Source organism: Arvicola amphibius, chromosome X (assembly GCF_903992535.2).
Source record: "Arvicola amphibius chromosome X, mArvAmp1.2, whole genome shotgun sequence".
NCBI classification, from domain to species: Eukaryota; Metazoa; Chordata; class Mammalia; order Rodentia; family Cricetidae; genus Arvicola; species Arvicola amphibius.
The window spans coordinates 30,017,915-30,034,558 of NC_052065.1; the positions used below are offsets into that span (position 1 = coordinate 30,017,915).

The 16,644-nt window shown below is 37.6% G+C and overlaps 1 protein-coding gene across 1 annotated transcript in view; it reads left to right on the plus strand.

Moving 5' to 3' along the window:
• Positions 1-16,644, plus strand: part of Maoa (monoamine oxidase A) — a 75,373-nt gene that overhangs the window by 29,511 nt on the left and 29,218 nt on the right.

A 16,644-nucleotide genomic window follows, 5' to 3' on the forward strand; every position in this document is an offset into this window, starting at 1 on the left:
AGTTTCCATGAGTTTGTGGGCCTTCTGGGGGTAGCATTGTTGTTGAATTCTAATTTTAATCCATGGTGATCCGATAAGACACAGGTGGTTACTAATATTTTTTTGTAACTGTGGAAGTTTGCTTTGTTGCCAAGTATATGGTCAATTTTCGAAAAGGTTCCATGAGCCGCAGAGAAGAAGGTATATTCTTTCCTATTTGGGGTGGAATGTTCTATAGATGTCTGTTAAGTCCATTTGGTTCATTACCTCCATTAAGTCTTTCAATTCTCTGTTAGGTTTCTGTCTGATTGACCTGTCCATTGGTGAGAGAGGAGTGTTGAAGTCTCCAACTATTAGTGTGTGTGGTTTTGATGGCTGCCTTGAGTTCTAGAAGTGTTTCTTTACATAAGTGAGTGCTTTTATATTAGGGGCATAGATATTCAGGATTGAGACTTCATTCTGAGGATTTTTCCTGTTATGAGTATAAAGTGTCCCTTTCCATCTCTTCTGATTGATTTTAGTTTGAAGTCAACTTTGTTGGAAATTAGTATGGCCACACCCGCTTGTTTCTTAGGGCCATTTGCTTGATAAACCTTTTCCCAACCCTTTACTCTGAGTAGGTGCCTGTCTTTGTGGTTGAGGTGTGTTTCTTGTAAACAGCAAAATGTTGGATTCTGTTTTCGTATCCAGTCTCTTAGCCTGTGCCTTTTTATAGGTGAATTGAGTCCATTGATATTAAGTGATATTAATGACCAGTGGTTGTTAACTTCAGTCATTTTAGTAGTAGAGTTTGTGTGTTTCCCTTCTTCTAGTTGTGCTGGTGAAGGGTCGCTAGATGCCTGAGTTATTGTCGGCGTTGTTGGACTCCTTGGTTTGTGATTTTCCTTCTATTACTTTCTGCAAGGCTGGATTTGTGGCTGCGTATTGTTTAAATCTGTTTTTGTCCTGGAATATCTTGTTTTCTCCATCAATGGTGAATGCAAGCTTTGCTGGGTATAATAGTCTAGGCTTGCATCCATGTTCCCTAAGTGTCTGTAGCACATCTATCCAAGCTCTTCTGGCTTTCATGGTTTCCATTGAGAAATCAGGTGTAATTCTGATAGGTTTCCCTTTATATGTTACTTGACCTTTTTCCTTTGCAGCTCTTAATATCTGTTCTTTATTCTGTATGTTTTGTGTTTTGATTATTATATGGCGTGGGGATGCTTTCTTTTGATCCAGTCTATTGGTGTTCTGTAGGCTTCTTGTACCTTCATAGGAACATCCTTCTTTAGGTTGGGGAAGTTTTCTTCTATAATTTGTTGAATATGTTTTCTGGGCCTTTGAGTTGTAATTCTTCTCCTTCTTCTACCCCCAATTATTCTTAGGTTTGGTCTTTTCATGGTGTCCCAGATTTCCTGAATGTTTTGTGTTAAGAATTTGTTAGATTTGTTTAGTTCTTTAATCTGTGAGTTTATTTCCTCTATAGTATCTTCAGAGTCCGAGATTCTTTCTTCCATCTCTTGTATTCGGTTGGAAATACTTGTCTCTGAAGTTTCTGTTCGTTTACTCAGAGTTTCCATTTCCAGTCGTCCCTCAGATTGTGTTTTCTTCAATACCTCCATTTCATTTATCAGGTCTTGTACTGTTTCCCTTACCTGTTTGATTGCTTTTTCTTGTTTTTCTTGTTTTTCTTGGGTATCTTTGAGAGATTTATTTATTTCGTCTACCTTTTTGTTTGTCATCTCCATTTCTTTATGGCAGTTTTTTACCTCCTGTTTAAGGTCCTCTATTATTTTTATAAAGTACTGTTTAATGTCGGTTTCTTCTATATCTTCTGGAGTAGGGTGTTCAATTCTTGTTGTTTCGGGATGTCTGGCTTGTGGTGATGTCATGTTGCCTTTCATGTTGTTGGAGGAGCTCCTGCATTGGCGCCTGCCCATCTCTTCCTTCAAAAGGAGCGCGGAGGTGTTTGGTGTCCCCAAAGAATGATGGATCCTCCCCAAAGAATGATGGATCCTTCTGCAGACTGTGAGGTCCCCTTGCAGGCCAAGCAGCTCTCAGACAAAGGCCTACCTTGCTCCGGGCAGTCAAATGAAGGAGGGGACCTCCCACCGGCCTGGGTGCACTCAATTCTGGGTCCCCAGAGCCCAAACAGGCTGAGCTGTGGGATTTTGTGGCCCCAAAGACGGGAGGATGAGGAAGGGGGAGGGGGGGAGGATTCTGGGTGCAAGCTGGGAAGGGACAGGGAGAGAGAGGCAGTATCCGGGGAGAAGGACCCCTGCAGGAAGAGCAGGAAGTGTGCTGGTGGCAGGGGGAGTTGTGGAGAGTCGGTGGTCCCTCTCCGGGCAGCTGCCGCCGTTCGGGCACTCACTCCTCACTCACCCCAAAGAACGATGGATCCTCCTGCAGACTTTCAGGTCCCCTTGCAGGCCAAGCAGCTCTCAGACAAAGGCCTACCTTGCTCTGGGCAGTCAAATGAAGGAGGGGACCTCCCACTGGCCTGGGTGCACTCAATTCCAGGTCCCCAGAGCCCAAACAGGCTGAGCTGTGGGATTTTGTGGCCCCAAAGATGGGAGGATGAGGCAGGGGGAGGGGGGGAGGATTCTGGGTGCAAGCTGGGAAGGGACAGGAAAAGAGAGGCAGTATCCGGGGAGAATAACCCCTGCAGGAAGAGCAGGAAGTGTGCTGGTGGCAGGGGGAGTTGTGGAGAGTCGGTGGTCCCTCTCCGGGCAGCTGCCGCGGTTCGGGCACTCACTCCTCACTCACTCCAAAGAATGATGGATCCTTCTGCAGACTGTGGGGTCCCCTTGCAGGCCAAGCAGCTCTCAGACAAAGGCCTACCTTGCTCCGGGCAGTCAAATGAAGGAGGGGACCTCCCACCGGCCTGGGTGCCCGGGGTATTTTGTCATAGCAATAGAAAAGTAACTATGATACCTACCATAGCCTTCCTAGGTTGTACCGTACTTCCTTTCTTAATCCATTTGCATGCCACAGGAGATGGATTTACTTGAACAAACAGACACACAGACAGGTGCGCGCGCGCACACACACACACACACACACACACACACTCACACACACACACACACACACACACACCTGTGCATTTTTTTCATAGTTCCAGGCAACTCCTGATTCACCTAGGAGCTAGTTCTAAAGGCCCAAAGAACAGAACAATTTGAAGCCATTTTAGCTTTTGAATTGGTTCTTTTTCTGCATTGTTACCCAGCATGTCTTTGAATACTTTGTTCATTTGCTTTGTACCTGGCATTTCCTCTTGGAAAATGTAGCTTGTTTGTGTGTTTCCTCGTGTTTAAAGAAGAGATTGTTTAAACTCAGCTCCTCAGATCCACCTAAGAAACAATAGCCTTTTTCCACTATTATTGTTTCTCACTGAAGCCAAACATGTAGTGACTAGAACCTAGAAAAATGCTTGAGAAATTAACTTTACAATCTGCTATTGTAGGACAGTTCCTGAAACTATGAGGGAAAGGGACATTTACTCATACCAAATGACATGATTTCCATACCAGTCACCACACCTCTTTGCAAAAGACACATCTTTCTCTGACTGTATATAATCATGTTGGGTCTGGAGGCTAAAGCATTGAGAGTTTTCTAGGAATTAAGGACACTTGTGATCTATGCATAGTAATAGACAACCAGGAGTTCAGGAATCTTAGCAAATTTGATAAACATGTAGTTTCGGATGCTTATGATTATGTGACAGTAATAGGTGAGAAGACAAACAAGTATTCTTTAGACATATTGAGCACTCAGAGGTTAAGAGAAGATCAAAAAAGTATTAAGAGATTTTATAAAGTGCTGACACCTAAAGTTATATCTTGGGACAGAGAATTTGCATAGTATGTAGGAGGCCTTTGATTCAATCTCAAACACCATAAAATAATTATACAAACTATTTTGAAATGTTGGCTTCATTAGGGCACAGTGAAAACAATTTCCTATTTTCTCATTTCCATAAAGCATAGCATTTTCCTAGCCTAATGGGTAATAATAACAATAAAAATAATAGGAATTCCCATTTACAGAAACCTTTTACATTTTCATATTTGATGTGAAGAAGGAAACCAAATCCTTTGTGCTAAACTACTTACATAGTCATAGCAACCTACTCTGCACTTTAACTGGGAAGTGTGGGAAACCAGTTGAGTAGACTCATGTACATTATTCATTCTTTCAGTGAGTCAGGTGCTGAAAGAACTTTATTGTTCCTAGAGGATAACAATAAAAGAACTGAGTCCTTTTTTATGTATGAACTAATTATATTCTTATATCTGTTCCCTAGGCTGTCATGATTTTCCCCATTCTGCAGATGAGAAGACTAAGGTTCAATGAGATAGAGTGACTTGAAAAAGCTATGAAACTAGTAACAGTCTACTTATCCCTGAAAGCATGATCTTATTTACTTCACTATGTATTCCAGGAAATGAAACTGAAATAGTGAATAGAAGAGCACTTTGCCTCTTCTGTTTGTAAAATATCTCGCCATCAGTTTCAGTGAAGACTGGCTGATAAATAAGCAGATGTAGTTAGTGAAAGACAATGCTTTTTTCCACTCCCTTACTCTGCCAGTTCCATGTTCCTTTTTGTACATTTTAAACACTGAAAATTTGCAGTCAGTTATGTCCTCAGCTAAGTACTTTTTGATCTCCTGGTTATATAAGTCCATATATAAACATGAGAGCAATGTAAGAATTTGGCAGGGGCACATGGTGAGTAATTCAATGTCCTAGATTCTCTCTCTCTCTCTCTCTCTCTCCTCTCTCTCTCCTCTCTCCTCTCTCTCTCTCTCTTCTCTTTCTATGTATGTATATGAGTGCCTATGTGTGTCTGCACATATGTGTGACTATATGTTGAAACCATACATCAACTGTTTTCTACCTTACTTTTGAGACAAAGTCTTTCACAAGAATCTGGAGCTTACTGATACAGCTAGACTGACTGGTCTGCAAGACCCAGGTACCTGCCTGTTGGTGTCCTCCTTGTGCTGGGATTACAGGTGTACAATGCTGTACCCAGGCTTAGGGATCAGAACTAGTTTCTTCTTGCACAATAAGTACTGTTCTAACTGTGAGCCATCTCCCTGGACACCATCATTATTATTTTTTAAATCATGTTTAGTGCATATACATGTGTGTGTGTTTGTGTATATATGCACATACTATGATACAGGTTTGGAGATCAGAGAACAACCTGTGAGAGTCACTTTTCTTCTTCTACCATGAATGTATCAGGGTTTGAACTCAGGTCATCAGACTTGATGGCAAGCCCTTCCACCCACTAAGCCATCTTATCAACTCTTCATCCCATTATTCTTAGTTGAGACAAAGTAAGATTAAAATGGAAAACTGGCGTTTAAGAATCTGGATGTTGCCTGCAAGTTATAAGATTCTGGTATGCTGCTCAACCTTCTTGACATGACCTTCTGAATTTAGTATATTCAATTAAGTATTGATCTTTCCAATACCCATGGAATTTTCTGGATTTCACAGGGAATCATAACTTTTAGAAATGCTGATGTAATAAAATTATATTTCGAGAGAACCTTACTTCAAGATTTAACAGAAGATGAGCTCATGATAAATTTTAAGGAAATGCTCATGATATATCAGGTGTCTAAGCCAAAAAAAGAGAATTATTTTAAAAGTGGTACTAGGGTTGCCTATATTGTTGCTGAGTCCTTCTCTAACAGGTAAATAAGACCTTTGATATTTCTGTTTCCAAGAAAAGGTACACCTTTATTTTTCTGGAGATAGGACATGCTCAACCCCTATTATATTTTTCTTTTACCAAAACATAAATGTCACTGAGCTGTTACATAAGAGCTACTGGGAAAAGGTACCTTGTAGCCTTGACATTGATACTCTGAGGTTGCTCTCATTATATAGTTATTAGCTTAATTTGTGGATATACTTGTGAGACTAAGGCAGGAGGATGGTTGTAGCTGGAGGTTTCTTTCTCACTTGCCAGTTCCTGAAAAGCCACTCTGAGGCTTAAAAATTAATTACAAACTGTTTAAATGATGGCTCAGGCTTATTTCTGGCTAGTGCTTGTGTTTAAATTAACCCATTTCTATTAGTTTACATTTTATGAGGATGTGACTTGTTACCTCACATCTTGCTTCCATGGTGGCTGCTGGCTTCTCTCAGACTCTACCTTCTTTATCTCTCTTTTTTCTCTCTCTCTGCTTGGATTTCCTGCGTGTGTGTGTGTGTGTGTGTGTGTGTGTGTGTGTGTGTGTGGGCCAAAGTAGTTTCTTTATTAACTAATGGTAATAAAACATATTCACAACATACAGAAGGGCGTCCCACATCAGATGGTAAATTCAAAGCCAGTTTAGGCTATAATACTACCTAGTCTCAAACAACAACAAAGTAGTTATTAATCTCTCACTTGTTGCTGTCTCATGGTCATGCACCTCAACACAGTATCTCTATTAGGTCATAATTATTAAATATGTAGTCTATGGAAACTTTGGTGATAAACTTATGCATCACTTGCATTTTGGGAAACAAATGGTGTATTTGAATCTCTCCCGTACAGCCATTCTTGGTGGTACATGCCTATAATCCCAGTACTTAAAAAGTGGAGGCAGGAGGTGCAAGGGGTTCAAGACAAACTTCAATTATATGAGGCTATGCGTTAATAACCCCCTTCAAAAATAAAAAACAATCTCTGCCATGTACTTGATTCTTCAAGGTCAGCATTGGTAGTAAGTGGTGCCCTTACTGTGTTCCTCTATGGAGCCCTTACTGTGTTCCAGGCCTGATTTCAAAGTTTTATTTCTGTTATTTCACTTAACTCTTACTCTCCTGAAGGCTATTATATAGGGACTGTAGCTCATATTACCAAAAAGGCCTGAGTTTCAGAGGCCAATTAACCTGCCAAGAAGAGCCACTGAGAAGGAATGCAAATCAAGCTCTTTCTACTCCTCTGTGCTGTGTGTGTGTGGGGGGGGGGGTGGACTCTAGGAAGCAGCTTTACAGTTTGTATTTGTTCTAGTTCTTTGGATGCTTTTTTTCTAAGCATCGTCTCATATTTGTTCTGTGTCCCCATATATGAGGCTGGTGGGATTTTGCTCAGTCATTTGGTCCAGAAGCCTAAAATAGCAATGTTATAATACTAAGTGTAGTGAATGTTCTAAATACAATGAGGAAACTATAAATGGATATTATTATAGTAAGGAAAAATAGGAAGATATTGAATTCACTATTCTAGATAAGACTGTTAATTAATGTTTTATGAATGAGTTCCATTAAGTAATAGAAACATTTTGTTAGGTTTTATAGTGTGTGATGAAGGATGTGGAGAGGGAAAACCCAATCTGAACCTGAACGGGCATTTTCTGGACCTGCTTTGAAATAGAAATTGAGATATTTATGCATTCTCACTTTCTCCCTATATTTTACATCCTCTCTAAGTAAAACTTGAGTCAGAAATATGCACTAAACATTTATTTTTAGAGAGTGGTGTGATAAAGCTTTATTTAAAACTTCAGAAACTTAGTAACAACATGGTGTTTTTCCTAGTACTAGATTTTCTATTCTGTCTATGACTCTTGGTTTCTAAGCTCAAAAGTGTTTCAGAACGTGTGTGTCCTAGAATACTAAGTATATGTTGTTGTTGCTAAGAGATGAACTTGGTTTCAGCCAAAGTATCCTGTAGAAGACAAAAGGTCTGTTTTTGTGTTACTTCCTCTCAGTGCTTACTAATATGACCTTGTTTTTGACTCTTGGTTTAAATGTGTTTCTTTTGAATAGGGGTATTTAATTTTGAGATTATTTTAGCATCTTTTCTATACTAATTTATAAAATATGGTTCTTTTATCTCAAAAAGAAGTTGTATTTTTACTTTCAACCCCTTTCAGAAACCTGAAAAAACAAAGGGATATTGCTACCCTTTTAATTTGCTAACTGCATCCTTTCTGAGTTCATGATACTATTATTTGCCTTTTACATCATTGTGATTATAGACATTTTATCTCATTTCAATTTCCCATTTATAAGTAGAATTTTTGTTTGTTTGGTTTGGTTTTTCGAGACAGGGTTTCTCTGTGTAGGTCTCGCTGTCCTGGAACTCACTCTGTAGACCAGATTGGCCTTAAACTCAGAGATCTGTCTGCCTCTGTCTCGCAATCACGCAGAATTAAAGGCGTGTGCCACTAGACCTGGTGGGTAGGTGTTTTATTTTTTTAAACAGCGGCTAAAATATTTAAATATCTTTAGTTTGATTTATCAAATATACAATATAAATACATATGCAGGTAGCTTTTAAATAGTTCTGAGTAACTTACACACACATACACAGAGAGAGAGAGAGAGAGAGAGAGAGAGAGAGAGAGAGAGAGAGAGAGAGAGAGAGAGAGAGAGAGAGAGAGAGAGAGATTGAGAAAATTTTTTTCAAAGATTTAATTTGCTGCTTGTGAGATCTAAATGACAGAATTATAAGCTTTTGACACTGGGTTTTCTCACAGCACTGAAAGCAAATGCCACTATCCATTTCCCCTCAGAAGCTACTTTCTAGGTTCTATAGTAGAAGTATTCTACTCAGTCAAAGTGTAAGCCCATAACATAGTTAAGAGAGGTTAGTAAATTTTTTTTACTATCATTACTCACCATTTTAGGTATATAACTCATTGTCATTATGTGCATTCACACTGTTGTACAACCATCGCCACTAATTATGCATAGAAATTCCCTTTCTCATGGTGCTGGCAATGAAACACAGGGACTGGTGCTATCTCTTTTCACACAGAGCCCTTTTGATCTTTGCATCCTTTCTTCCTTCTTTTTCTATCCCTTCTATTCTGGTTTGTTTGTTTGTTTTGAGACAAGTTCTCACTATCTTGCCTCAACCTTCAAAGTATTGAGATTACAGAGATTCACTACCATTACTGGTTATTCTCATGTTTTATTAGTGATAATTCATTGTAGAAATTTTCTCTAACCATTCATTGAAAAGTACTAGAATTGCCTTGCTGTCTTGGAGTGGTTAGATATGAATGATTTTGTTCACATCAGGTTGTGGATCTGCAATCACCTTCTCAGTTGTAGCTTTGGTATTTGGGTTAATAGTCACAATAACTTTCTGAGTGGAATGAAACATTAAATAAACAGCTTTCTTCAGAAAAATTATGCTAGTCTGTATGATATCATCCAAGATGAAAATATCCTCTTTCTTAGAGAAAACTAACTCTTCTTCCTTTTACAGCTATCAAGTGTTAATAGTTCATCAACTAGGCATGTTACTTCATATCCAACGTTCTGAGTAGCTCCTGATAAGTCAACCATGCTCCATTGGAAGGTCACATCCATGAATATTTGAGCAGCACAAATTAGTCTTGATGTTTTTTTAATGCACAAAAGTTGGATAGGTAGTTAAGGGAGATGGATCTGAGAAGAGTTGACTAAATATGACCAAAGCATGTTCACAGTTCTTAAGAACTCATTAAATATTTTTTAAAGAAGGAAGGAAGGAAGTCTCCTTTTCCTCACCTTTTGCTTCCTTTGTGTTTCCATCTCTATAACCCCTACCTTCAGACTACAAAACATATACAAACTGCATTCAAAATGCTTAATATTTGGTCCTCATTTTTCAAACTTCTCCAGAGTTGCATTATATCAATTGAAACCTGAAAAACACTCTAGTGTCTTATGAATCCCATTCTCATTCCATTCTGGGCTCTTCCTGAAGAAGTGAAATTCAGTTGTCCCATGTTGGTCTAACCAGAAAGTGTTCCTGCCATTACCCAATACTCTGCCACCTGACAAGATTGGTGCTGCCATGTAGTTCTCTGTCTCAGATATAGACTCAAAACCTTTTCACCTCTAGGTCAAATTTAAAGAATACCTTTTGAAAGTTTGATGGATCTTAGTATTTTAGTGACTGTTTCTACTAAGATGAGAAAAAAAAGTTGTAAGAATGTCTTTGCTTCAAGGTCTTATAGAAATGACATAAAATGACAGTTGTGAGAGCCTCATCAATAACTATCCTTCCCAAATATAATTTGAAGTTAAAAACATACAAATAATGATAATGTCAATAACTAATAATTGAGCTATCCAATACTATTTCTATAGAACTTCCTTTTATTTTTTTAATTGTATTTGGGTTTCATGTAATCAGAAGAAAATTCTCAATGGAACCATACAAATATTCTCAAATATTAACTGCTACTCAGTATAATTTGTATAAGTATTTTTCATTCTAGAAGATTGTTCTCATGTTAACACTTTCAAACAAAGGGAATGATTACTAAACTCTTCTATTTTATTTCATTCCCATACCTTTCCTGTAATTTTTCAGATTCACATGATACACATGTGAATTGCAAGCTGAGATTTAATTTTATGTGTTTGTCAAAGTACTCTGTGGCCTAGTTTTCATAGTTATCCAGGAGGTAAATGTCTCATAAAATCAGACTTAGGAGATAATAGGGAGGGAATCAATTTGGCAACACTTGCTGGCTAATGTAATAAAATCTTGGAGCACAGAAATTAGAACAGTTGCTAATTAATTATTTGTGCATCTGCTACTGGAATAATCTTTAGTACTTGTGGCTATTTTTAAAAGATACTTCTTTGATTTGGAGGATTCTTTACAATCCTCCAAATACGAGGAGGATTGTATTTAGTCTGGTATCTGCTGATCCTAGAGCAATCTAGTTAAGTAATTTCTTCCAGTACAGGGGCAGACCTGCATCTGTCCCATTGTTGGAAAATACAACATGGACATACTCAGCTAACAGTCTAGCTATCAAACTCTGTTCTGACTTGATCTTTTTTATCTTTTATGACAAATTTTCTTACTTTGTTGTCTTGTGACAAAGGGAAAAGTGCCTATGGCAGAGATTCTGCACAGAACCCATGATACCCTTTTATTTTTAACTATATATACAAGTCGTTTCAGTTTATTTCACCTGTGTAATGGTACCCTCTTGTACAGAAGGGTTACAAGTGAGAATGTCTTCTCATGGGTTATAGGTAGAATGTTCTCTCATGCTGTCTCAGTATTCTGCCAGTACAAGCAAGAATGTGGAAAAATAATATCTATGGAAATATTTTCTGAGTATGTACTTTCTAAATGACATCAATCTAAAAACATGCACTGCACGAGTTTGGTAGTCAGATACATTTTGCAAGTACTCCATATTCTAAATTTGTATTAGAGAGTCAAGATTCCCATTAACAAATTAAAAAAGTCCTACAGAGTCGGGCAATAAAGAAGATTGCTTTACTATAAGCCAAGATTTCCCAGATTTATGACCCTAGAGCCCATTTTCATATAGCATCTGGAAAGATTAGTGTGAGAAATGCTATCATGTGAAATGATTTAGAGATTTACAATTTAAATTCACAAGACACTGAGTCTTCTATCTTTCTCTGTTCCCTTCATCATCTTCCATATAGTAAATTCTTATCAATTTGACAGTAATGTTGGAAAAAGTTTGTATGTAGAACTGATACTAAAAGTCAGTGCTGAGCGGGGCAGTGATGGCACAAGTCTTTAATCCCAGCACTTGGGATACAGAGGTCTCTGAGTTTGAGGCCAATCTGGTCTATACAGAAACCCTGTCTCAAAAAAAAAAAATAAAAACCCAAAACCAAAAAACAAACAAAAAGTCCTTGCTGAGTCAGCATTTTACTAGAAGTTGTTATTTTTGTGGGGCCATGAAAGAGAGGAAAAAAAGAGAGACTTGTTTGTGTTGAAAGTGATCAAACATTTTCTGGGAAAGCTAGATGTGATACAAGCTAGGCTGTAAAAAAACAGGTACCTCATTTTCCACTTTGTATCTTTTTTTTTTAAACAAACATTTATTGGAACTCACCTAGTCACAAGGGAGTCTAAATAGAACAGGTACAAACACATTTGAAGCATAGTCTGTCGTCTTGGGTGCATTGAGAATAATCTGGAAAGTTAGCCACATGTATAAATCAGTATAATATAGTGGTGAGCCTGGCAAAAGGCCAGGGGGTCTTGTTCTTGTCATTCAGCAGAGGATGCACAAGTGGTTTATGACTGAGGTATCTAGGTGGGATGCTTGAGACCACATCTTGCCAGGTCATTGTTTGCTCATACATATAACTTCCAGGTCTAGGGGCATGCCTGATAAGTTCTCAAAGGAGAATCCAGCTCAGTGGTATTGTAGGATTGATCTGGCTATCTCTTACTAACATGGAGGTTGATGGGGTAGTAGTTGGTATGACAGGAATCTGAACTAAGAGCATAGTAACATAAATTTAATTCTGTCTGTTAGGCACTAACGGGGTTTAAACATAATCTGTTTATACATACATACCTCTCTACAAGTATGGTTAAAAACAATCTATATTATAAATGACTGAATATCTTTAGACATATATAACTTATAAAAATCATCCAAGGCTACCCATATTATATTATCTTTTGATGTATTTGCTAATGATAATACAGTGTTATCTAGGAGCAATGAAAGTAAGAGAAATCAGACATGGAATTAGAAGTATATGAAGAATGTAAGAAGAGTAAAATTGTAAATGGAAACTGCTAGTTCATTTCCCTGCTGCCCGGACCTGAATAATCACACAGAAACTATATTAATTACAATTCTGTTTGGCCAATAGCTTAGGCATATTCCTAACTAGATCTTATATCTTAAATTAACCCATTTCTATTAATCTATGTATCACCACGAGGCTATGACCTACTGGTAAATTTCGGTATCCTTCTCCTTCATCACCTACATGGTGTCTCTGACTCCGCATTCTTTGTCCCTGCATTTAGTTTAGTTTACCCACCTACCTCATGTCTGCCCTGCCATAGGCCAAAACAACTTCTTTATTAACCAATGGTAATAAAACATATTCAGAGCATACAGAGGGGAATCCCACGTTATTAAATAAATAATTCTCTAAAAACAAATTAGGAAGGCAGGCATGAGGCTATAATCCTAGTGCATAGGTAATTAATGTAGGAAGATCACAAGTTTGAGGCTAGCCTGGGTTATAAACACCTGTGCCTTCCCACCCCTAAAAAAGAAAAGTAGGAAAGAATAGCAAATGAACATCTGAAACAGAATGGATCATTTCCCTTTGTGTTTTGTGTTGTTTGTTTTGACAGGGAGGGTCTTGCTGGTTTGAAATTTGTGATCCTCCTACTCCTCAAGCTTCTCAACTGCTGGGATTATAGATATGTCCTACATTATCCAGCTTTATTATTTTTGAAGTTTAATGAACATAAGTTCAAAACAGATTGTGTTAGCAAAATTAAGCATTTTTACAATTTTGGCATTTTATCATTCAAAGAATGTCATTAACTTTGCCAATAACCATAGATAATGGATAAGATAATTTTTTAAATAAGTACTAAAATATAATAATGGACAACTATTAGTGAGTATCAGGATGATCTGCTACTTATTAAAAATATAGATTCCCTGGTTCAACACCCTGATATAGTAGGCCTAATGTTAGGATCCTTATATTCCATATTTAAATAAGTAGCCTGGAATATATTCTGAAGTAATCCAGAAATACTGCAAGTAAAAAGAGATTAAGTGATCAGTGGGGGTTGAAGAGATGGCTTGGTGGTTAAAAGCCCTTGCTGCCTAATACTAATTTGAACTTGGATTACTGGAACTGACTTCTGAAAGATTGTCTTCTGACCTCCATATACATGCTGTAGCATGTGTGAGCCTGTACACACACACACACACACACACACACACACACACAAATGATGATGATTATAATGATGATGATCAGAGCTGGAACCCACACAGTTTATGATATTCACAGTTTATATATCTCTGTTCAGCATGATTTCTCAGTTTTGATATTGTAGATCAGATAACTCTTTGTTTTAGAGGGCTACCTATTTCATTATAGGATGCATAGCATCATCTTGTGCCCAGTTGTAACAATCAAGACTATCTGCCAACATTAACAAACATATCTAGGGAACAAATTCTCCCTTGGTTGAGAATACTTACTTACTCTAACAATACTGATCATTCTAGCTTAATGATTAATCTACATTTTTTAGATGAATGAAGACTACATTCCCAAATAAAATGTTCTTGCCTATTGTAATGGCTTGCCCTTGTATCCTCTCAGCTGTTCTATGCAAGTACTTAAACACATGAAACTCCATTATAAGTTTGTGTGGGATTTGCTATAAGGTAGATAGATTCTCCCTCAAATGCTCTATGGAAGAATCTACCCACAAAAGAGCCAAGTGATCACTATATGATACTTTATTGGTCCTAGTATATAGAACCTGAAGACTGTGTTATGGGAAGACACTGGAACAAATCTTTAATAATAATAAAATGATAAAAATAATAATCCCACAAATGAAGGTTAATAGAATCTAAACAGTAGAGAGCTGTGTGAAATGAGTAGCTTGTTAGTTTTCATTTTAATGCCATTTAAGGTATTTTTAAAGCCAAGTACTTTATATCTGTTCTTCATCCTTTCTACTCTATCCTTTATAGCCTTGGAGAGAGAAGTTATATAACCACTCCAGATCATGCTGTTCCAATGCATTTACTCATTAATTCATAAAACTGCTTTTGAGGGTGAGGATACAGTTAAGTATTAGAGAACTTGGTTAGCATGTGCAAGACTCTGTATTAGATCCATAGTGTGCATAGATAGACAGACAGACTTATGGATGGATGGATGGATGGATGATAGATTGCACAAAAGAGTTTTGAGGGAAGCTTAGAATAATAAATAGCAAATTGTTCTATAGAAGTTCAGTCTTCAGTATGAGCCTTATTGTCATTTAGCTAATAAAGCAGCAGAGCTAGTGATTTAGAAGTGTCATGGTGGAAAGATGGTAACCTCTACTTAAATAATGTAAGCACCGGGAGTTAGTGGCACACGCCTTTAATCCCAGAACTCAGGAGGCAGAGGAATTCCAGGACAGCCAGGGCTTTTACACAGAGAAGCCCTGTCTCGAAAAACCAAAAAAATGATAATAATATGAGCATAAGTATTGTAAGATTTAATTTTGTTTATTAATATTTTTTCTTTGAGACAGAATCTTGCTGTATAGCCCAGGTTCTCCTTGAACTTATGATCCTCCTATGTGAATATCACTTGAGTCAAGGGTTTGATACTAGCTAGCCTAGGTAATATAGAGAGAGTATCTCTCAAAACCCTTTTCAATTTAAAACCAAAGTGAATCTGGATGAGGAGGCACATAGCACTCAGTGAATAAATAGCAACAGGAGATTCATGAATTTGATTCTCTATCTAGTATAGACTCTAATGTAGTCTATACTACATTATCAAGATTTTCTCCAAAACAATAACAAAACCCCACACCCTCTAAAACAGCTATTGTTAAAAAGACAAAAACAGTATTGCATAAAGACAGAGAGGTCTTAGATCCCTTATATATTACTGGAAGAAAACGTAAATACTGCCCCAACTTTTGAAAAATAGTTTAGCAATTCTTAAAAATGCAGTGGGGAAGGACAGAGAATGACTACTACAGAGTAAGACTTTATACATAGGGTGGAGAAAATGTTCTAAATTTGAATATAATCATGGTTACACACTGACTTTAAATAGATGGATTATGAGGTATGTGAATGATAGGTTAATATGGCTATTAAACAGCTGTGCATCGTCCCATTATTTTCATCTTTCTCTTTACTATTCTTTACCCCTAAATTAATGGCATCTGTGAAGGAGGGAAAATACTTTTTAAAGGCTGCCCTGCCAGTAATTTTTGTAATTACCCAAAAGTATACAGAAAACTTGTATTGTTTCTATTTTTTACAAAAAATATTTTGTACTGTTTATTCTAATTATGATTATGTAATTGCTTTGGTTTAAATTTCTGTAAATAGCTAGAATCCCTTGGGAAGGACCACTTCCTTTTGCTTAACTAAAATATGAAAGTATTAAGAAGAGGAAACTCTTCCTTGTGCCAGTCAGGAAGTGCTACTTGCTTAGTCTAAACAGTGTGTCTTGTGGTTTATGACAGCCATAAACTATCATGTCCTGTTGATAATCTGCTATTATTATGAACATTGATAGACTGAAGATGTGATTCTCAAGTGGACTTAAATATTTTGGAGCATGATTCCAGTAACATTATATTCTACTCAACATAAATTTCTGCTGTTTCAGTCCTTCAGACAGTAAAAGCTATTTTGAAAAAATAGTATGGTTTCAAAATATAGGCATAACCTGAACAATTGCTACTCTAGGTTCTTTATTTCCTTTTAGAAGTAGTATTTTAGAGCCCCTGCCTTACTCTCAGGTCATGAAGTCATTTCTTTTTCTTTTTTTTTATTTTAAAGATTTATTTATTTATTATGTACACAATGTTCAGCCTCCATGCCTGCAGGTCAGAAGAGGGGGCACCAGATCTCATTACAGATGGTTGTGAGCCACCATGTGGTTGCTGGGGATTGAACTCAGGACCCCCAGAAGAGCAGTCAGTGCTCTTAACCTCTGAGCCATCGCTCCAGCCCATGAAGTCATTTCTTTTTTTTCTCATTTTTTTATTAAAAATTTCCATCTCCTCTCCTCCTCCTCCCCCTTCCCTCCCCTTCCCTCCACCCATACCCCACTCCCTCTCCAGGCCAAAGAGCCATCAGGGTTCCCTACACTATGTTAAGTCCAAGGACCTCCCAACTCCCCCCAGGTCCAGGAAGGTGAG